Raw genomic sequence first — 24,092 nt, 5'->3', positions numbered from 1 at the left:
TGGAATGAAAATTGGTCCACAAAAACATAGCTCTATCGTCCTAAATAATGCACCAAATAATTGTTCATAATGTCCCAATGAAAAAGAATTTTCTAGATAAGAAAATGTCCGCAAAGGAACTACCTTATTCTGTTGCTATTGCTGAGTGAATTTGAACAAAGAGAATTTGCGTCTGAGTACACAGATCATTTAGCTCCTATGCTCCTATTGTTCCTAGTGGTGGAAAGTTACAAGAAAGTAAGCAGATATGAAAAAGTGGCAGCACAAAATTAGGCACACGTTTTAATTCTATTTTAACAGAATTGTCGTGCATTTTTCACTCTTGTTATCTGCTAATCAAATACAATAATATATGTACTGCACTTAGTATGGTTTCTGGGACATAGTAGTGTGGAAAATGATTACTAGACTCAAAACTCCATGTAATGTTAATACAATTTGAAGATTTTCCCATCCATTAATAGACCCATGTGACCTGCCTGGGTCACATGGAAGTGTGAGTCACATAAGCCTGTGATGGGAGGAGCTTGCAGAATGGGTGGAGCAGGATGGGGCAGAGCAGGAAGTCAAGGTTGTTGCAGCTTGGGGAGAGAGAGAGGAGTCAGAGGGAGCAGCAGCTAGTGGGGGTAACAGAGGAGCATTTTGCCTAAGGGAGTCTGGTTTTTGGGAAGACCCGACAGAGGGAAAGCTTGGGAATGACGGTGCCCCCTGCATTGCTAATGTGTATAGATTACTTTGTTGCTATGATGGATTTGGCTTCCTAGTGTTGGGGTTCGGCTTTCTAGTGTTTGAATAAATGTTTTGGTTCTGCTTTCAAGAAGACAGTCTGTTATGTTTTGTGATTCAGAGCTATGCCAGCATATTAATAGCCTCTGAGTATCACATTGGCACTACACTCCACCCCACCCCAGTCCCCTTCTACTCCAAAGTTCTTCAGAAGGAAATTACTGAAAATAAGGTTGCACTGAATCTTCTTATCATGGTCAAACCCTACCCAAGGCTGAATTTATTTTATCCAACTCATGCTTTTGGGGAGGTAGAGTCTTACAGAATGGGGTAGAATGATGGCAGGAGAATATCAGCCTCTGTTGCCCAAGATTAAGTGACCTAAGTGTGTTGACCAATCAGGGTTGCTTGGAACCCCTTGGAAACACCTACTCTTTGTAACCCTGTACCTCCAAATCCCAAATCGAGCCAGTTCTGAACTGGTCCCCTAGGGGGCCCAATTTTGGACTGAACTCCCTTGCAAGGCATGTCAAGCCAGCTTGAGAGAAATAAAAACGTGGACCTGACCTAATTGTTTGTCTCTTTCTTAGAAAAAAAAAAACTCTGGTTTTGGGTTTGGGGGTTCACAACCAAAATTGGGGTTTGAGAGAAGGTACTTAATAATTACTTATTCTCTACCATCCTCCCTTCTGAAGCATATGCAGGACCTTTATATGCAGTCTACGTAGACATCTCTCCTTTAACAGATGGCAGGAAGGATGGAAAAAATAACTGAATATGGCATTGAATGGAGAGTTTCCTTTCTTTCAAAAGTGCCTTGCACAGGTCTACTGGAAAAGAGGCGCCTGTCAAGAAACCCAGTTATTTGGAAATCAACTCATTTCTTCTAATGTATGAATGAAGAAGACAGTTATTTTTTCAAGCCTCCAGTGTGCAAAGGGAAAACTAGAAATCTTTTTGAAAAGGATCCTGCCCTAATTTTATACTAATCTGGCTTCTGGATTTGACTGCAGCCAAGACAGATTATGAAGGGCAATTTAAAAAGCTGTTATAATTTATGGAAAACTCATTCCTGATTCTTCCTCCAAAGCACAGGTCAGATACCTTCAATTGTTTGAGACCTTTCCTGATGTCCATAGTTAATAGAACTCTTTCTTCTGCCTCTAAAATTTCTTTGTATTAACCTTAAATATGGTTTTTGTTCTCCTGTATATTTAGGCTGCACCCCCACCCCACTCCCACCCTGAGAAGAGTGTAATCTCCTTGAGGGCAGGAGCTGTTTCACATACTTTTGGTATCCCCACTTCCTGACATATAACACTGTCCTAGTAAATGCTTGTTGAATTGAAATTGAATACTATGACACTGATAAATACATAACTTTTCTTTTACCAATGAAATTGAAATCCATATCAATTAGGAGGGGAAAAATCCACTGCTCATTACTAAAAGATTTATTTTTGTCTATCCTGCTTAAATTCTAAGTTATTAATATTTTAAAAGTCAGTGTAAAGTAGCAGAAACTTGGCCCTTTAGAAGACCAAATATGGAGCCCATCTCATCTCCCTTAAAGGTTGATTTTCATGCAGCCTCAAGACTTTACAACAGGATACATTGGTTGTAAGTTATAATTCATGCAATGTTTTATTCATGATCTGCAATGTGTATCATTTTTTCTCTCAGCATATCATAACATTATTGGAATGGAGCATATGGTACTTTTAACTGGTGGTGGCCGATACCTACCTCAACCATACAGCACATTTTAATTAAATTATCTCATAGTAAATATTCAGAGAACCTTACTATGAAAAGGAGTGGGGGGCAAGGGGGAAGGGGGAAATGACCAGAAACTGAAATGAGCTATCTTCCATTTTTTATGAAAAGTCAAACAGTGCCACCTAATGCCAGCTATCCCTGGAAGGCTCTCTGATCATTTTATATAATTGGGCCATAGCTAGTGATCTTGGAAAAGGGCCATGTTTAGCTTCTTCATGTATTATATCTCATGTCAAGAAATATAATCTGATTTTGCAAGGAAAGGATAAAAAGCCACCAAGGTTTTAATGGACCAAATTGAAATGATCTGTCTCATAGCAGCAATGATTAGCTTTCTCTAGATAACAGGACTACCAAACTCATAGGGGAAAAAATGAGAAGAGAAAATGTGAAAAAAAACACCTTATACCTCTATGTGAGGGATGGCTATGGATCCAAATTCATGCGTTTGTGACTCTGGACTAGGAGATGTGACTGAGGATAAAATAGTTAAAAGAAAGGGCTTGCTCTCATTCGTCCTGTAAACATATTGTGTTTCCTATGAGCAAAGCAGTTTGCTAGGCACTGAAGGATACAAAGACAAAATGAAACATTGTTCTTCCCTCATTTTGGCCTCTTCTGGTTAGTGGAGGATTGTGGTACAAAAAGGGCTAAGTCTAAGAACCATACCACCCACAACCAATCACGAAAGTGGCACAGAAAGGGCATCAAGAAACCTTGGTCACAGAAATATGAGTCTCTGAAACAGGTTGACCCCAAATTTCTGAGAAACATGTGCTTTGCCAAGAAACGCAAGAAGGGGCTGCAGAAGATGCAGGCCCACAATGCCAAAACCATCAGGGCCCGAGCAGAGGCCATCAAGGCCCTGACCACCAAGGCCTCCATGGCCAAGCTCCTCAGGCTCAAGATCACCAAGGCCAGTGCCCAGCATGCTGGCCACAAGTTAACCACAAGCATCCAGGCCCTAGCGTTGGCCTCAAATGTCCAGGCCCCAGGATCATGAAGCCTGACTCAAAGGTTAGCAGAACCACTGACCCCAAGGCTGCCATGCCCAATGACCCTAAGGCCACCAAGTCTGACACCAAGGTTGCCAAGTCTGATTCCAAGGCTGCCAAGTCTGATCCCAAGGCAGTCAAGTCTGATTCTAAGGCTATAAAGCCCAGTGATTCCAAGGCTGCTAAGCCTACTGACCCCAGTCTTGCTAAGTCCAAGCCCCAAAATGTTGAGGCTAAAGCTGCTAGTCCCATGCCTTCAAAATCGATGCTTCGGGGCAGATGGGCTTGTTTAAACCCTAAACCACTGTATGTTTGTACTTAGTTTTGGTTTTTGTTTCTTTTTTCCCAGCAAGGGTATGATTATTCACCATTTTGTACAAAAAAAGGAAATGGTGAGCCATAAAAAACAAAACAAACAAAAAAAAATTTTTCTTCACCTCAATGCTTGCTGACTAAATAAATGTGAACTGAAAGTCATTAAGATCTGTAGAATGGGATTTGATATGACACTTACAAAGATACATCAATACAATATAATTTGAGAATTAAGGGAGCAAGGAAAATTAGAGGCATCAGAAAAGGTTTCCCAAACCTCTAAAGGGGCTTAGAATTCTAATCGGCAGTCGTAAGAAGGGAATTCATTCCAGAGCTGGCATATAGCTGGTGCTAAAGCATGAAGTTGGGAGATGGTGCCCAAAGTGCTAAAAATTCCAAGAATGACAATTTCATCGCAAAAGCGGAGTTGCATGGAGGGCAGAAATCACTACTCCTTCTTTCACTGAATAATAATCAGATAATTTTTATTGATTAATGGTGTTTTGTTAGTGTTAGAGTCAGAGGGCCTAGGACTACCTCTTAGTGTGGTGAAAGGAAAAGAAAAACACTGGTTTGAGAATCATAAAACCAGGACTGAAATTCTTTCTCTGATGATTTTTACCAATGTGACCATGGACGCATCAATTAATTTTCCTAGGCATCAATTTCTTTATCTGAAAAAAAATGAAAGGGTTGGATTGTCTTAACTCTAGATTTATGATGATGATGATGATGGTATTTATTTATATAGTACTTTTAGGCTTTCAAAGTGCTTTAAAAATATAATCTCATTTTATCTTCATAAAAGCCTTGGAGGTTGGTGCTATTATTATCCTCATTTTACAAAAAAGGAAACTGATGCAAATATAACTTACCCATTATTACACAGTTAGCAAGTCCAAGGTAGAACTGTAACTCTTCTGGACTCTGAAACTTGCCATCTATACACCTAGTTGACAATCAGTCATCATTTATTAAATACTTACTATGTGATAGGAACTGTGCTAAAGGAAAAGGATACCACACACACACGCACACACACACACACACACACACACACACACACTTATAAATACACAACTAGCTTCCGCCTTCAAGGACTTTACATACTAATGAAGACAATATGTATTTAATAGGCACATGTAAAATGATTTCTAATCCTCTATTCTTTCCATTCATTTAATACCTGCTTTATATCTGTCCTGGACAGAGGTTCCCTTCCCTCTTAATCTTTTTGGTAGTACAGAGTTCCAGTCACTTCTTTAATTGCAGTTGAGTATTATGTCCCCATTTTTTCATGCTTAGTTTGATTGAATAAAATTAACAAAACTAAAGAGTGCACTTAAAATTGGAACTTTTTACAAAACTCTAAGTGGACAGCCTAAGGGGGTGGAAGCACTTTACTGGTATGTGGGGGTTGGGAGGATGGAGGGATCTATAAATATATATTTGCCTTTGAAGACCCATTATTTGCATCCATGGCTCCAAGCAGATGTAGTACTTACAGTAACTCCCACCCCGATAAAACCATCATGGCAGTCAGCTTAAACCAGTTTGACAGTAGCCAACAGGACTCAAACCCATTGGTAAGTTAGGGGATGTCTACCCCAAGCATACAAAGACTTCCCCTAAGGGCATGGTCACATGAGAACTTTTTTTTTTCCAATAACCATGAAACAGGCACTGTGGAGCACTTAGAGCTTTGTCAGACAACAAAGCTTCCAAGGTCATCCACTGTATCCTGGGCCATCCCAGTCATCTTGACTTTTGTCTTGCCACTGAACTTCAATGATTCTGGAAAAGAGAGTGAGGCTGATGACTTTGTGCAGCTCTGACCCACTTAAATCCAATTCACTCATAAGTCCAGACATCACCCCATTATGTCATTAATCATCTTCAAAACAAAGGATGAACAACATTCAGATGTGCTTGGTGCTGGGGTACTTTGCATTGGTTTTTGGTGCTGTTGGGGTGTTGTTAAAAACTCCATGTCAAGTACAAATCATGGGCAAGTCAGTACAAAGAACACAATGACCATGAAATATAATGCACGAGAACCATATAAATATAGGATTAAATATTTTGAAGAACCTCAGAGTTGGATGGTTCACTTAGTCCAATTTGTATTTGACTAAAAATTCCCTCTACAACATGCCTAGCAAATGATTATCTAGCCCTGGCTTGAAGACCTCAAATCAGAAAGAGCCAACACAGTACGTCCCAAAGCATCCCAAGTCTCTTTTGCATGTTTCCCTCTTTAAGCCTCACTTTCTTCATCTTATACCATGCATAATGACAGTACATAGGCTGTCTCAGAGAATAGCTATGAGGAAAAGGAAATTTGAACGTTAACACAATATGATCATAAATATGGCATCAAGAACGACCATGAAGTCATCTAGACTAATTCATTCCTTTTTCAAATATGATAACTAAGGCCAAGAGAGGGCTACAGAGTCATAATTTTAGAGTCAGAAGGGACTATTCAGGTCATTTAGAGTAGCCCCCTCATTTGAGGGACTGAGGCCCAGAGAATTCAAGCTGAATTAACCAAGATCACACAGACAGTAAGTAATGAAGCCAGGATTTAAACTTTCGTTCTCTGATTACAAATTCAGCACTCTTTTCATTGTTCCATTCCATTTATAGACACATGGCTGGTTTCTCTGCTTCATTCCCTAACATTAGTAATTTGTCTATTTGAAGTTGCCTGGAGGCAAAGGAAAGATGAAATCATTTGGATTCTATTGGAAGAATCAAGCTTAACTCAAACTCTAAGAATTTTTAAAAGAAAAAGGTCAACATGTCACACATGCAAACAAACCTCCAGTGATAAGTCTAGGCAATGTTATGAAATTTGTCAGTACTATGCATTTATAATTTATCTCTAAAAAACAAAAAAAAAGTTCTAGTAAAGCACCTCAGGAAAAAGATGAGCCAATGAGAGCAATGCATTTTCTTTTCCTTTATCTAGACCTATTCTAAAAACACACAAAGGCCCCAAATTTCCCAAGAATCAAATTGACCAAAGCCACCTCCTGATAGTAGGAATCCTTATGGTTGCCATAGGAATCAACATGCAAAAGGCATTAGCTGTCATGTCCCAAAAATTCCTTAGACATTTTAGAGACTGAAATATAGAGTAGATTCCAGTTCGTGACTTTGGGGAGTCTGATGTGAAGACAGAGACATGCTGAGATAGAGTTGGCTGTTCAACTAGATTGTGCATGTTGACCAGAATGAGTACTGCATGAGCCAAACTGTACTGGGAACAAAGGTTAGTTTTCTCAAAGTGAGCTATAAAAAGATAAGCTTATGGTAATATCAACCATACATTGTAACAAATATTCTAGCAAGGTAAATACATTCAATTGAATATCCACTTTCAAGCTGAAGGCATGTGATTTTAAAATGTATGTATAAACATATATGCATATGAAATCTAACAAACACCAGTGCACATAAATCAATTTTTATATTATAAATTTATATTTTAATTAATTTCAAAGTATGTAATTATCATCCTACCTTTTGTAATTCCTTCCAAGTTTCCATCAGATTTCTTGTTCATTACTTCTCCTTCACTTTTCTTTATGTGGTTATAGTTGGTTTATATTTAAATCTCTCTCTCCCCCACTCCATCTCCCTCCCCCTCTTCTCATTTGTATTCTTTCTTATTTTATAATTTTCCTCATTTTTCTGAATTCTTCATAATTGTTCGCCATAATTGCATTACTGTATTTGATTGTATTCACGTGCCAGAAATCTGGTACGTGAATGTTGGATTCTGGGCTTCCTATTTCAAAGCAAAGAGAATCAAGTAAAATTGGTTTTAAAATGAGTAGCTTAAAAATCCATATATTAATTGCACAGTTAGGAACAAAAATCAGTCCTGCCAAAGATGTAGATTATTGCTGAACTCTTCTCCACTGCTAACAAGCAATTGACCTGTTCCTGAAGGGACCACAACACACAGTGGCTGTGCCCTGTCTAAAACACAAGCTCAGCTTGCATTTGTTTCATGTATGCCTCATGTGCACACACATACAGACACATATATGTTGTTTCTTCCTATTGAATATAAAAGAAGAAATGAAACAAAAAGAAATGAAACAATTCATACCAATCTCCAATTGTTTCATTTCTTTTTTCTTTCTATCTCAAGACAAACCCAATGTTTGGGACTTTAGAGGCCTCCAATAAAAGCTTTTTGATTATCCTATTGCATTAGAAAAATAATAGCCCAAAAGGGAAGAAAAACATCGTATTTCGTTAGGATTCTCATAGCCAGACACTCATTAGCAGTTTGAAAATGAGCAAATTCCATCTATGTGCCTCTAAACCTCCTGGAACTTTTCTCCTTATAGATATAGATGAATTAAGATATATATTTGGTGGAGGGAGTTCCCACACCAGAATCTCCCTCTATGGATTCAATTTATAAAGTCATTCTTTAATTACTTTGTTTATTCGCACATGCTTTTTATTTCTCCTTAGGCTCTGGGATCATAGGATCAGAGCTCTGGAAATAGAGCAGACACGGAGATCACCTAGGTCATCCTCCTCAGTTTACATAAGAGGAACAGCAGCTCAGAAAAGTGAAGTTACTTACTCAAGGTCACACAAGTAGGAAATAACAGACCAAGGATTCAAACCTGGGTCCTCTAATTCCAAATCTGCTGTACTAACCACCAAAACACTATTGATTAGCAATATGTAGGTGGTTATCTATGGTATTGGTATGAAGATTATTGACTTGTTGATATATTCTGAAAAATCAAGCTTCCTAAAAGTATTTCAATGTGCCTGAGAGGAAAGGTCACAAAATAGGAAATAAAAACCTGCCTTATTGTCTTGATTGTGACATTCACTAACTGGGTAACCTTGGATATGCCTCTTTGCTGCTAAATGGCAGGTTGGTCAAGAAGAACTTTAAGGTTCTTAATAGTTGTCTGATTCTGCTTTACAGCAATTTTTCTGTCATGGTCTTTTAGAAACATCAGTCAGACATTGTTCACTAAAATCATTCAGATATGAACCCCATATTCTGTTCTTCCACTGTAACAAAGCCATCCTTTTCTTGTCTGAGAATATTTTATCAGTCATATCTGGAGATCACATCTGAATATGTTTTATTATCTTTGATTTAAGATTCCTTCCTCAAACATATTGTTGATGTGCATTCACTTTGCCAGCCTGAAGATCCATAAGCCCTTTGGTAGCTCAAAATCACCCAGCCAATACAGACTGATCTGCAAACCTTTAGTCATCTAGCTTTTATTTTTCTACCCAAAAAGGGGAATTGTTTTTACTTGACAGATTTTTCCTCTTGTACTACACTTAAGAAATTGATTTAAAATTGATATTTCAATAAGACTACTGAGGTCTGAGGCACCTCCTTCAGGAACAAAGAGCATCGGTGATAACAGCAAGTAACTAAACAACACAATTCAACATTTAATGGGTGAGGAATCTCAGCCATAAACTCAGGAAAAATTAATCTCACACACTTCATATCTCTGACAGATTTTTTTCCTCTTCGCCTTATTTCTTGGAGGTGGACACTTCCTCTAAAAATCAATATAATTACCATAATCCATAAATATTTATTAATTGCTTCCTGTGAACAAATTTTAGTTAATCAGATCTGGCCTCTCCGTTCAGGTTGTTCATAATTTTCTATGGCTGTGAGCCCTCTGTAGCAACTGATGATGTTCCTTTCCGTACCATTCCAGACAGTCCACAAGCAGGTTCTTCCACCAGACTCAGAGGACCTGGTATGAAAACCCATCTCTCTAACTTATACCTTTTATACATTTTAACAAGTGACAAAATCTTGAAACTGCCATTTCCTTGCATATAAAATGATGGAACTGAGAGTAACCATAGAAGCCTTTAACCTGACTTGTTTCTTTTAATTATGAGTAGACCAAGGCCCATAGGTTCCTTCTGGTGCTAAATCTTTGATACGTGAAGATCCTTCAGTCTCTAAGTTCATAATATCACGATTCCATCGCACCTTTTTCTCTCTCTCATTTCCTAAAGAGTCTGCTCTCCAAACTATCCACTGTCTTAATTTGATTTTTCAACACACATTAACATCCACTGTTTGTGAGGCACTCTGCTAGACATGGGCAATCAAAGAATTAAACCTATTCCCTTCTCTTACAATCATTCAGATCTCTCTTTTCCAAACAGACTTGTGGCAGTGAAAAAGGCTTTAGAAATAAAATGGAGACAGAACTTCATCTGCCACCTACTACAGTTTTGGGCAAACATGGACTCTCTCTGGACTTCAATTTCCTAATTTATAAAATGAGGCAGTTGGACTAGATTGCCATTGCCTTCAGCTCTGCCTCTGGTGATTTCAAATCTTTATTATCTCCTATATAAACAATGTAAAATGTTAGTTAGCATATAATATAGCAAGGAAAATGGTTCAAGACATTGTCTACTCTTGAAGGTTTCTCCTTTTTATATCCATTGTGAAAATATGTTCAGTCTTGGGTTGTAGTTCTTTTAGTTTGTTTAATAGTTTCAGTGATGTTTGATTCTTTGTGACTTCATTTGGTGTTTTCCTGGCAAAGAGACTGGAATGGTTTGCAATTTCTTTCTCTAGATCATTTTACAGATGTGGAAACTGAGGCAAACAGTGTTAAATAACTTGCCTGGAGTCACCCAGATAGTAAGTGTCTGAGGCCAGATTTGAACTCAGGAAGATGAGTCTTCCTGACTACAGGCCTGGCCCTCTATTCACTTTGACACTTAGCTGCCCCAGTAAGGAAGTGGTTCTTGTTCTCAAGGAACTTACAATGCAGCATTGTTGTTCTTTTTCTTGTGGTTCAGTTGTGTCTGACTCTTCATGACCTCATTTGAGGTTTTCTTGCCAAAGATACCAGAGTTTTTTGCCATTTCCTCCTCCAGCTCATTTTACAGATGAGGAAACTGAGAAAAGCACACAGCTAGTAAGTGTCCGAGGCAGGATTTGACTCTAGATCTTCCTGTCTTGAGGCCAAGTGCTATCCCTTGCACCACGTGAATACCAAGAATTTCATACTCCTTTTTATGATTCCTTAGTTTCCACAAGGAATAGCTTTATAGTGAAAACTTTTTATGAAAATAATTTATTTGGGCATGTTGAAACACAAATTAGTTCTTTGTATTACCTCAATGAAAAACACTAATGAATATCTATCATAATCAAGACTCTATGCTAATTGTTATGGGTTATAGCAGGGAATACTGCTTGGTCATTTTTACTGAGTACCATGTTATCTAAGCAGACACATAAAACATTTGTGCATTTCTGGACTCATAAAGTTTCAGGCCTGGAGAAGACCTTATGTATGTTGGTATCAAGCCCCATAATTTGTCATGTAAGGAAAACAACAGAGATTAAATGACTTGCCTATTGAAACTCTAATCTAGTGTCTCACCTAACTTTTCAATTGGTGAACAGCAATTTAAATAGAATTAGTGAAGTTCACTAGCAACAGAAATGATAAACAATTTGCCAAATGAATATCTGGTTAAGGAGATATTATCTGATAATTATGAGATCCTGTCAAAGAATGGAGCACACCTGACAAAGGTTATTAAGAATGAATTTTTCTAAAGTTTTATTAGCCTGATCAAAGGACTTAAGATGAAAGGGAAAGGCAGAGAGAACAGGGAGAGAAAAATTAGGTGCTAGAGATGTGAGTATCTAAAATGTGGGAAGAAGAATAGAAGTAAAGCTGTCCACAAATGCATGCAGCCTTTGCTTGGAAGTCTTCTAGTATAGAAGAATTCCTGACCTTCCCTGTCATCCTAACAGCCTCCTCAATAGTTTTCTGTTGATCAGAAGTTTTTATTTTGTTTTGTGTTGTTTTGCTTTAATGATAACATAGAATCTTTTGATCCTTTCTCCCACAATATTATCTTCTATTTATATTTGGAAATTGCAAGAATGAATAAAGAATTTCTAGTTTCCTTTTTCTACTGAGAAAAATTCTTTAGCAAAGCATCAGTACTTATATATCTTTCTAACTTACCTCAGCCATTCTCCTACTCTGCTACATTTGATCAAGGATATACATAGTCCAGTAATATAAGAATTATTCATGTTTATCATTCTTACAAGTGAAATAAATAGAAAATCAATCAAATTCTTAAGGGAGAGCCACAGAACAAGAGCACATTCTCCTATATGGAAAAAACCGAGGGATGGGGGAGAATGATATAGGAATCATCAGCTGGGTATTCAGACCAGAGCAGAGTTTCATCAACACTACCTTAATGCGGATACCCTTTTCTCTATTCACCCATAAAGTCCCATTAGAAAATTCCAGCATTTAAAGATTTCATAGGTGGTGTTATCCCCTACCAGTTCTTGGCAGTTTCCAATCACAGCAGCTGTTCCTCCATACACTACCATGTTAACTCTGAGCTTACTCAACACTTCTGCAGCCTAAGGTGGTCCCATCATTCTTTAGGATTGGAAAGGCTACAAGTTAGACATGCTCCAGTCCATGTCAACCACATTATTATTGAAACTCCCAGGTAGTCTGGGGTGGGGGTGGAAGCCAAATATAGAATCACTGGCTGATTCTTCTCTTGTCCAGTGGGTGCCATCTCCAGAACTCCAATCATTTTTTTGGTAACAACAAGGGAAAGTAAACTTGCATTTGTCTTGTGTGTATATAGATAGACATATACATATATGAACATATTTCTACTTAGTACACCCATAGAAGTACTTTTCCTTCATTACTCAATAGATTGGGTGCAAACTTAGAGAACAAACTTGTTGACACTGCATCATTGATCAATTGATTCTCTTTCTGAAAGCATATCAAGCTTTTTTTTTAAAATATGGAACAGAGGTTGTAACTTACAAATATGTAGTATAATTTTAGCTTTCTGAAAACCATTAAATAAAAAAAATTGGTCTAAAATTGATAGTAGGGCAGCTTTGGTGTGCAGTGGACAGGGTCCTGGGCCTAGAGTGAGGAAGACCCTCCATGACTTTATTTCATGAGTTCAAATCTGGCCTCATCCACCACGTACTTGCTGTGTGACCATAGGCAAAACACTTAATCCTGTTTACCTCAGTTCCTTATCTGTAAAATGATCTGGAGAAGGAAATAGCAAACCACTCCAACACCTCTGCCAAGAAAATCCTAAACAGGGTAATGGAGAGTCAGACATGACGGACTGAACAATTACTTGCAACTAAAAATGATTGTACCTGGGTCCTATACACTATATAACATTATGTCTACTTCCTTTCTTCCTATACAAGGTTAAAAATTTATACCACTTGAGAAAGAGAGAGATAGAATGGGGTAAATAATCTCACATAAAATTGGCAAGAAAAAGCAGTTCTATTAGAAGGGAAGAGGGGGCTGGTGAAAGGGAATGAGTGAATCTTGCTCTCATCGGATTTAACTTAAGGAGGGAATAACATACACACTCAATTGGGTATATTACCCTCCAGTAAAGTAGTGGGGGAAGGGGATAAGAAAGGGGGAATGATAGAAGTATAGGTTGGAGGGAAATATGGTTAGTCTTTTTCAACATGACTGTTATGGAAGTGTTTTGCCTAAGGATAAAGCTGTGGCCTATGTTGAATTGCTTGTCTTCTCAAGGAAGGTTGATGGGGAGGGAAGGAGGGAGAGAATTTGGAACCCAAAGTTCTAAAAAGCTCAAAAAAGATGTTTTTACATACAACTGGAAAATAAGATATACAGGCAATGAGGTATAGAAATTTATCTTTCCTCACAAGAAAGTAAGGGAAAAGAGGATGGGGGCAGTGGGGTAACAGAAGGGAGGGCAGACTGAGGAAGGGGCAACCAGAATATATACCATCTTGGGGTGGGGGGAGGGTAGAAATGGGGAAAAATTTTGTAACTCAAAATCTTGTGGAAATCAATGTTGAAAACTAAAAATATTAAATAATAAAAAGTTAAACTCGAAAAATAGTAATTATCTTGTAAGGTAAAAAAAATATCCCTCTTGGACATATAATTTTTACTGGAACCTGGGTGAGAAATTAAAATGTTTAATTTTAATTGGTCATTTGGAACTCTGATCACATTCTCCCAAGAAATGAAGGTTACACACATGATTCATTTCTCAAACAATCCTACTAAGTCTAGCTTAGTACATTATTCACCCAAAATATTGAATATGTACAATTAAATACAGTTGGGAATAATAAAGTTTTAACACTAGTAATTAAATAAAATGGAAGTGACACAGTTGAAAATAATTTTCAAAAAATCAAATTTGATGTCACTTAAACGTAGGTTATTTTTATCGGAAAAGAGAAAGGAGCAAGCTAATAAATTATGTGAAGGAACTAAAGAGGAGTATGTAGAGTATCATGGATTTTGAAGTTTTACTGTCTTGGTGAATTGAATTGATATCATCATCATTGTCATCATCACTATCATAGCTGTAAGGTGGATCACTCTATGGGAAAGAGCAGAAGGCCTAGGTTCAAATCCCCCTTTAGTGACTCTCTTAACCTCTGTGCCTTCAGTTTCATCATCTGAAAAATTTAAAAGTTGGAAGAGATGCCCTTTGAGTTCCTTTCCAGCCCAGTATCTATAGCTCTGTGATCAGCATCATTAATTTCACTTCGTTTCAAACATTCCACTTTCATTCATACAAGCGCATAATTGGAAATACATTTTTACCTACCACTCATAATGTGTCTGTCACAACGAAAGGAAATGTAGGAAGAAAATAATGAAGAGAAAGAGAATTATATTTCCCTGCCTAAGGTAACTAGAAAGCATCAGAAGATAAGGGAAGGAGTGTGGTCATTGGAAGATGCAGGAAATCTATTCAGTTTGGATAAACTGAGATTTAGATGGTAAAAGTAGAAAAAAAGAGGGGAAATGAAGTGGGTATCAAGTTCTAAAGGAAAAAAAAGCTAAGAGTGGGCATGAGATTTTGTGTTGGACATTGGACTTAGACAGACTCATTGCTGTTCAGGCTTAATGAAAGTGTTGGTCTTAGAAAATGGGGGGGTGGTAAATAAAGTACAAGACATTCTGCCCTCATTATTTGTAAAATAGGATGTTTACTAGTGACAAATTCCTACATGAAGCAGAGCAGTTGGTTGGCCAATGGATAGTGCTCTGGAGCTGGTGTCAGGAAGACTTGAATTCGATCTAGTGTCACATACTTGCTAGCTATGTGATCCTGGACAAGTAAAAATCTGTTTTATTTGATTTGTTTTAAACTTTAAAATAAGGATAATAATAACACCTTTCCCCCAGGGATGTTTTGAGGGTGAAAGGCGATGATATTTGGAAAGCACTTTTCAAATCTTCAAATGCTAGATAAATATTAGGTATTATTCATATAGTCATTAATGTATTATGAGTTAAATGATGGCTGACTCTCTCACAAACAATATGATTGTTGAAAGATATTTCAAGAACCATTTGTTTAGTTTAATCTATTTTTAAATACGTTTCATAACTGTGAAGTCAGATCCTCATATGTGACTAAGATACAACCACCCAAGATATAAAACAGCTGGGCTGCATCATCACATTTTACTAATAAATAGTGCCAGCAAAATTCCATTAGCCAGAAAATTAATTCCTCTAGTTATCAATTTTGGATATGAGAGTTAATAGACTTAGAAAGGCAAAATTATATGCATGGTATTGCTGTGTTCTTTATTATACAAAATGTTCATTTTATATTCTTCTTAGAATGAAACAAATATGCTGCATTGATCCATTGTACCTTTACTCAGGGAAGATAAATATTTCTAATCCACAATGCATGCAAGAACTTTGTTATATGTACTGAATTAAATAGGGTCTGAGATGGCGAACTTTCCCAAAATATGCATTTAAATATGATGTCAGGAATTCCATAGAACCACAAAATGATAAACCTTAAAAGGAACTTGTTGTTCCCCAGAAGAAGGCCAAACCCTTTCTAAAGAGAAGGAAACCAATTAACAAAAGGTCTGTTTGGCTTGCTTTGGGGCCATGATTATATTCAAGTCTAGAGGTTCTGAATTTCTTTTTTTCAATTTTCTGCTCTCCCTGATTATGATTTAAGTAGTGGTTGTAGCAGTTAGGGAGAAAAAGGAGAGGAAGTTGGGGACCTCCATTTCAACCATGTTTGTCTTTTTAGTATTAAACATTAATAGTTCCTTCAAATTATACTTGTACACCAGCGATCATTAGAACTATCACCATCTTGTTGAAACTTTTTTTTAGATTCCCTCCAGCTTAATGATAGTCTTTCTAAAATGTATGAACACAGTACATTTTGTTGTTGTTTGTGTGTTTGTGTGTGTGTGTGTTTGTGTGTGATCTGACCAGTGAAGAGTATAGAGAGACAAATGTCCCCTTGATTTGTTCAAAGTATTTACTTTTTCCTTTTATTTAATCTCAGATTTTTTAAATTATGTTTTTTTTCAGTTCCAAATCTTCTCCCTCTCCTTCCTTCATACCCTGCCCATTGAGATGTCAAGCATGACAAAGCCCATTAAAATACCTATAATGCTACAAACCAAATTTCTACATTATTTATGTTTCAAAAAAGTACAAGAGAAAATATGCTTCACTCTGCATAGAGTTCATCAGTCCTCTCTCTGGAAGTGAAAAACGTTTCATCATGAGTCCTTTGGATTTGTCATAAAATGAGAGTATTGATCAGTTTCTAAGATTTTCACAGTTCATTATTATCACAACATTATTTGTAATATGTGGATTTATTTTCCTGGTACTCTTCCCTTGATTTTGCATCAGTTACCATAGGTCTTCCTAGATTTTTCTGAAACCATCTCTTTCATCATCTCTCACTACATAATAGTATTCCCTCATATACATATATCAGAAGTTGTCTACACTTTCCAAAATTGTTTGTCATCCCCTCATTTTCAAATTCTTTGACAACACAAAAAGGGGTGCTAGAAATATTTCTGTATGCCTGGGTAAACCTTCTCTTTCTTTGATCCTTTTTGGGGTATAAACCTAATAGTCATATTGCTAACTCAAAGAGCATGCACAGTTTAATAGCTTTTGAGGCAGAGTTCCAAACTGCTTTTGAGAGTGTAAGGATTAATTTATAATTTCACCAATAAGGCATTGATGTGCTGATTGCCTCAATCTTAACCAGTATTTGTTGTTTTCCTAATTTTGTCTTTTTTGTCAATCTAATGAGAGTGGGGTGGAACCTTCCAAATTGCTTTGATTTAAATTCGCTTAATTATGAGTGATTTAGAGCTTTTTTACATAGCTATTGATATCTGATTTCTTTCCTCTAAAAACTAGCTATTCACATTGCTTAACCATTTAATAATTGTGAAATCATACTTATTCTTATAAATTTGCCTCAGTTCTCTGTATTTTACCTAGAAGAAACCTTTATTAGAGACATTTGCTACACATTTTCCACAAACCTTCTTTCTTTTGACTTAGCTGAATTGTTTTGTTTGTGCAAAACCTTTTTTTATATTATCAAAATTATTCATTTTGCCTGTTTTGACCACTTTATTCCTTATTTGATCATAAACTGTGCCCTTATCCATAGTTCTGAGAGGCAATTTCTTCCCTGATCCTGATTAATTTGCTTCTGATAACACCTTTATGTCTAAATTATGCATCCAATTTCCAGCTTACCTTGATACACAATGTAAGATTTTGGTCTATGTCTAGTTTCAGCCAAACTGTTATCTAGTTTCCCAATAGATTTTGTTCATTAGTGAGTTTTTTCTCCAATAGATAGGATCTTTGGGTTTATCAGAATCTAGGTTAATGTGCTCATTTGCTTCTGTATACTGTGTACCTAATTTATTATACTACTCAAACTATTTCATGCCTAGAGCCAAATTGTCTTGATAATGACAGCTTTGTACTATAGTTTGAGATCTGGAGCTGCTAGCCAACCCCTCCTTACTTCCTTTTAGTTTTTTTATTCATTGCCCTGTTGTTCTTCATCTTTTGTTTCTTCTGATGAATTTTGTTATTATTTTTAGCCCTACAAAGTAATTTTGTGGGAGTTTGATTAGTATGGCACTAAATAACTGAATTTAAGTAGTATTGTCAATTTTATAATATTCATTCAACACAGTAATGAGCAATTAATATTTCAATAGTTTTTAGCATCCAAATTAGTTTTCCCAGCTTAATATATTATATTTAAATATTTTCCCCAACTACATATTAAGAATTATTTTTGCTTTCATTTTTACAAGGTTTTAAGTTTCAAATTTTCTCCATCTCCTCTTCTTTTTGAAAGTGGCAGGCAGTTTGATACAGTTTATACATGTGCTGTCATGTAAAATATTTGCATCTTCATCACTGTTGTGGAAAAAGAAACAAATCAAAAGGAAATAAAACCATAAAAGAGAATAAAGTAAGTGAAAAAACATGCTTCCATCTGCATTCAGAGTCCTTCAGTCCTTCATATGGATACGGATAGCATTTTCCTTTGTAAGTCCTTTGTCCACATCTTGTCTCATTGTGTTGCTGAGAAGAGCTGAGTTATTCATAGCTAAAAATCAAACAATGTTGCTGATACTGTGTGCAATATTTTCAATATTTTTGCTGGTTCTGCTCATTTCACTTTGTATCAGTTAATACAAGTCTTTCCAGTTTTTTTTTTTCTGAAATCTTCCTGTTCATCATTTCTTATTACAAAATACTATTACTTTACATTTGTATTCGACAACTTGTTCAGGGATTCTTCAATTGATGGGAATCTCCTCAATTTCCAATATTTTGCCACCACACCGTGAAAAAGGTTGCTATAAATATCTTTTCCCTACCTAGTAGTGGTATTGCTAGGTCAAAGGTTTTGTAAGGTTTGGCTGCCCTTTGGGTGTAGTTCCAGATTGCTTTCCAGAGTCATTGAATTAGTTCACCACTCCACCATTAGTTTCCCAATTTACCCATGTCCTTCCCACAATTAATCATCTTCCTTTTTTATCATATTAGCCAATCTGATTAGTGTCAGGTGGTTATTTCAGAGTTGTTTTAATTTGATTTCTCTACTCAAAAGTCATTTAGAGCACTTTATATGGCTATAGATATCTTTGATTTCTTCCTCTGGAAACTGCCTGCTCATATCTTTTGACCATTTATCAACTGGGGAATGGCTTGTATCCTCATAAATTTGACTCAGCTCTCTAAATATTTGAGAAATGAGTCCTTTATCAGAGATACTTGCTGTAAAGATTGTTTCCCAGCTTTCTGCTTTCCTTCTAATCTTGGTTGCGTCAGTTTTGTTTGTACAAAAGCTTTTCAAGTCAATATGATCAAAATTATTTATTTTACATTTTGTAATTCTCCTTATGTCTTGTTTGGTCATGTATTCTACCCTTCCCCATAGATCTAATAAGTACACTATTCCTTTCTCTTCTAATTTGATTGCTTCATCATCTGTGGTACCTTTCAGCAAGACATAGTTTCCTTCCTTATCTCCTTTAATTAGGTATATTTTGGCTTTTGTGAAGAATGTTAATATAGTTCCTATTTGCCTTGTCAGCTAGATTCCCAAGAATTGATTCTGTCTCTAGTTATTTTCAGTGGAATTTCTTTACTTGCCTGCTTATTTTGTGGTTGTTGTTGATATGCAGTATGGTGGTGGTTTATATGAGTTTATTTTATGTCCTGCAACTGCTAATTGTTTCTATGAAGTTTTTTGTTTCCCTCTGAGGTTCTTTAAGTAATCGTCTCTACAAAGAATGATAATTTTGTTTCCTCTTTCTCTGTGCTTATTACTTTTATTTCTTTATCATTCCTATGGCCAGCAATTCTAATTGAGTATTGAATGATAATGGTAATAAGGGAAACCTTGCTTTTCCCTCATCTTATTTAAAAAAAAAACTTCTAGTTTATCCTTATTACAGATTAAGATCACTCTTGGTTTTAGATAGATACCACTTCTAATTTTAAGGAAAGTTCCATTTGTTCCTATGATTTCTAGTTTTGGGTTGTGATTTTGGTTTTTATCAAGAATGAGAGTTTTATTTTGTCAAAAAAAATTTTCAGCATCTTTTGAAATAATCCTATGGGTTTTATTGTTCCTGTTATTGATATGGTCAATTTTGCTTGTAGTTTGCCTAGTATTGAACCAACCCTTCATTACTGATTTAAATCCAGCCAGGATATAGTATTTGATCTTGGTGACATATTGCTATCATCTCCTTGCTAGTGGTTTATTTAAAATTTTTGCAACAAGGCTCATTGAGGAAATTGATCTATAGTTTCCTTTCTCTGTTTCTACTATCCAAAGTTTAGTTATCAAAACGATATTTTTGTCATAGGTGGAATTTGGTAGAACTCCTTTTCTTATTCCTTCAAACATTTTCTGTAGGATTAGAATTAATTTCAATGTTTGTTATAGTTTCTTAGTAAATCCATCTGGTCCTAGGTTGTTTTTTTTTTGTTTGTTTTACCTTCCGAATCTCATCTATAGCTCATTTAATTTCTTCTTCCAAGATAGGGTTTGTTTTAAGTATTCTATTTACTGTTCTGCTAATTTTGGAATTTTTTAAAATAAATATGCTTCCACTTCATTTACATTGTCAGTTTTATTGGCATATGGCTGGGCAAAATAACTCCTAAAATCATTTTTTTCTTTTCTACTCATTGTTTACAAATAGTCCTTTCTTTTTCTGTTTTGATATTAGTAGTTTAGTTTTCTGCTTTAAAAAAATAAAATTAATGGTGGCTGCAAAGCAGAGACTTCCTTAAGCTCTCCCCCAAATCCCTCTAAACACCTGTAAAAATGGCTCTAAACAAATTCTAAAGCTGCAGAACCCATGAAATAGCAGAGGGAAGTAGGTCTTCAGCCCAGGACAGCCTGGATGGTCTCTGGGAAAGGTCTATCACACTGTTCTGGGAGTGGAGCACAGCCCAGTGTGGGTCATGCCAGGACAGACCAGACTGAGATTCAGCGGCTGGAACAGGCCTGAGGGCCATGCATCATTGAGCTGTGGCAGTTACCAAGACTTCTCAACCCACAAACACCAGAGACCACAGAGCAGGTTAGTGGGAAAAGTGCTGGATAGGGTTAGAAAATTTCTGGACCCAGCCCTTGGGGGTGGCAGAGGTGGCACAGCTGTGGTGGCAGCAGCAGCAGGAAGCTCCTGTGGCTGCTTCCAGAGCTGCAGAATCAGCTGCTTCCGAAGTCCCTGGCTCACATGGTGTGAGGAATCAAGTGGGGGATCAGAGAAGAAGTTCAACTGAGAGAAGGAGAAAAGGAGAGATAGAATGGAGTAAATAATCTCACATAAAAGTGGCAAGAAAAAGCAATTCTATTGGAAGGGAAGCGGAGGCAGATGAGGGGGAATGAGCGAATCTTGCTTTCATTGGATTTGACCTTAGGAAGGAATAACATACCCACTCAATCAGGTATCTTACCCTACAGGAAAGTAGGGGGGGAAGAGGATAAGTATGGGGGATGATAGAAGGGAGGGCAGAATGGGGAGGAGGTAGTCAAAAGCAAACACTTTTGAAAAGGGACAGGGTCCAGAGAGAAAACTGAAAAAAGGGGGACAAGATAGGATGGAGGGAAATATAGTCAGTCTGTCACAACATGAGTATTGTAGAAGTGTTTTACATGACACATGTGTGGTTTATGTTGAATTGCTTGCCTTCTTAGGGAGGGTGGTTGGGAAGGGAAGAGGGGAGAGGATTTGTAACTAAAAGTTTTAAAAGCAGATGCTCAGAAAAAGTTATTTTTTCATGCAACTGAGAAATAAGATGTATAGGAAACAGGTCATAGAAATCTGTCCTGCCCTACAAGAAAGTAAGGGGAAAGGGGATGGGGGGGAGTGGGGTGACAGAAGGGAGGGCTGACAGGGGAATGGGGCAATCAGAATATATGCCACCTTGGAGTGGGGAGGAATGTAGAAATGGAGAGAAAATTCACAACTCAAAATCCTGTTGAAAACTAAAATATTAAATAATAAAATAATTGTCAAGAAAAAAATAAATAAAATTAGCAAATGACTTATCTATTTTACTTTTTAAAAAAATAAAAAGTGCATGGTTAGTTTTAATTATTAGATCAGCTTTTTATATTTTCATTTTGTTAATCTCTTTTAATTTTGAGGATACCTATTTTGCTTTTAATTAGTGGTTTTTAAATTTGCTGTTTTATCCTTCCTCTTTTTATTTTTATTCATTTTTATTTTTTATTTATTTTTAGTTTTCAACATTAACTTCTACAAGATTACAAGATTTTGAATTACAAATTTTCTCCCCATTTCAACCCTCCCCCCACCCCAAGATGGCATGTATTTTCATTGCCCCTTTCCCCAGTCTGCCCTCCCTTCTATCACCCCAATGCCCCTTATCCCTTTTCCACTTACTTTCTTATAGGGCAAGATAGATTTCTATACCCCATTGCCTGTATATCTTATTTCCCAATTGCATGTAAAAACATTTTTTAACATTTGTTTTTAGAAATTTAAGTTCCAAATTCTCTCCCTTCTTCCCTCCCCACCCACCCTCCTTGACAAAGCAAACAATTCAACATTGGCCACAGGTTTATAGTTATGCAAAACACTTCCATAAGATGGTCATGTTGTCTATCCTGTCTCCCTTTATTCAGTTTTCTCCTTTGACTCTGTCCTTTTTCAAAAGTGTTTGCTTTTAACTACCTCCTCCCCCAATCTGCCCTCCCTTCTATCACCCCCACCTCCTCTTCCCCCCTAATTTCTTGTAGGATAAGATACCTAATTGAATGCATATGTTATTCCCTCCTCAAACCAAATCCGAAGAGAGCAAGGTTCACTCATTCCCTTTCACCTACCCCCTCTTCCCTTCCATTATAACAGTTTTTTCTTTCCACTTTTAGGTAAGATAATTTATGCCATCCTATCTCTCCCTTTCTCCTTCTCCCAATACATTCCTCTCTCACCCCTTAAAATTTTTAGATACCATCCCTTCATATTCAAATCACCCTGTGCCCTCTGTCTATACATACATATATACATGCATGTGTGTATGCATATATATTCCCTTCAACTACCCTAATGCTGAGAAAAATCTCATGACTTACAAATATCATCTTTCCAAGTAGCAATGTAACCAGTTTAACTTTAGTAAGTCCATTATGATTTCTCTTTCCTGTTTACTTTTTCATGCTTCTTTTGATTCTTGTATTTGAAAGTCATATATTTTCTATTCAGCTCTGGCCTTTTCATCAAGAATGCTTGAAAGTCCTCTGTTTCATTGAAAATCCATATTTTGCCCTGAAGTATTATACTCAGTTTTGCTGGATTGGTTTCTCTCTCTCTCTCTCTCTCTCTCTCTCTCTCTCTCTCTCTCTCTCTCTCTCTCTCTTTAGCTGCATGCCCAATTCTTTGATCTGCTCTTTCTCTCAATTATTGATGTAATTATTTATGGCTAGAATTTTCCCCTCCATACTGCTTTTCCATATCACACAAATTGTGTTATGCTGTCTCAGTTTTGTTACTATCTTCAACTAAATTATTTATTATTTCTATGACTCTTTTTTAACTCACCGATTCTTCAGGATTAGGTTCATTAATCTCCAATTAATTTGTAATTTATGTTTCAAAGACACTATACTAATGTAATTTTATTGCATTGTGGTCAAAAGAGATGCATTTAATTCTGCATTTGTTTCTAAGGTTTTAATTTAGTCATTTTTAAGACTTCATGCATTACTGAGAAATAGGCAGTATGAATTTTGTTTCTATTTCCATTCAATATTATTGGGAAAGCTATCATATCTAACTTTCCTAAAATTCCTTTCATTTCAACTTGTTTTTTGCCTTTTGTGGTTAGATGTGTCAAGGTTTGAGAGGAATAAATTGCTGACCCCTACAATTATAGTTTTACTGTCTATTTATTTTTTCAATGCATTTTTATTTCTTTCATTAAATATTCCTCAATTATATGTAAAAACATTTAACTTTTTTTTAATTTGGACTTACAAAGTCTCTTCTTCCTTCCCATGTCTTACCTCTCTGTGGGAAGGGAAACACTTTGATATTAATTTTACATATGAAATCATGCAAAACATATTACCATATTAGCCATATCACTAAAGAAGGAGACAAAAAAGTAGAAAAATATTTTTAAAAATATGCTTCGATCTGTTTTCAGACATTATCAGTTATTTCTCTGGAGATGGATAACATTTTTCATCATGCTTCCTTTGAAATTTCTTGAATCATTGTCTTGATCAGAGTAGCTGTATTTCACAGGTGATCAAGATTACAATATTGCTGTTACTGAGTTCAATGGTTTCCTGGTTCTACTCCCCTCACCTTAAATC

The sequence above is a fragment of the Trichosurus vulpecula genome, chromosome 8 (genome assembly GCF_011100635.1).
Source record: "Trichosurus vulpecula isolate mTriVul1 chromosome 8, mTriVul1.pri, whole genome shotgun sequence".
Taxonomy (NCBI): domain Eukaryota; kingdom Metazoa; phylum Chordata; class Mammalia; order Diprotodontia; family Phalangeridae; genus Trichosurus; species Trichosurus vulpecula.
Note: the sequence above shows the minus strand (reverse complement) of the source record.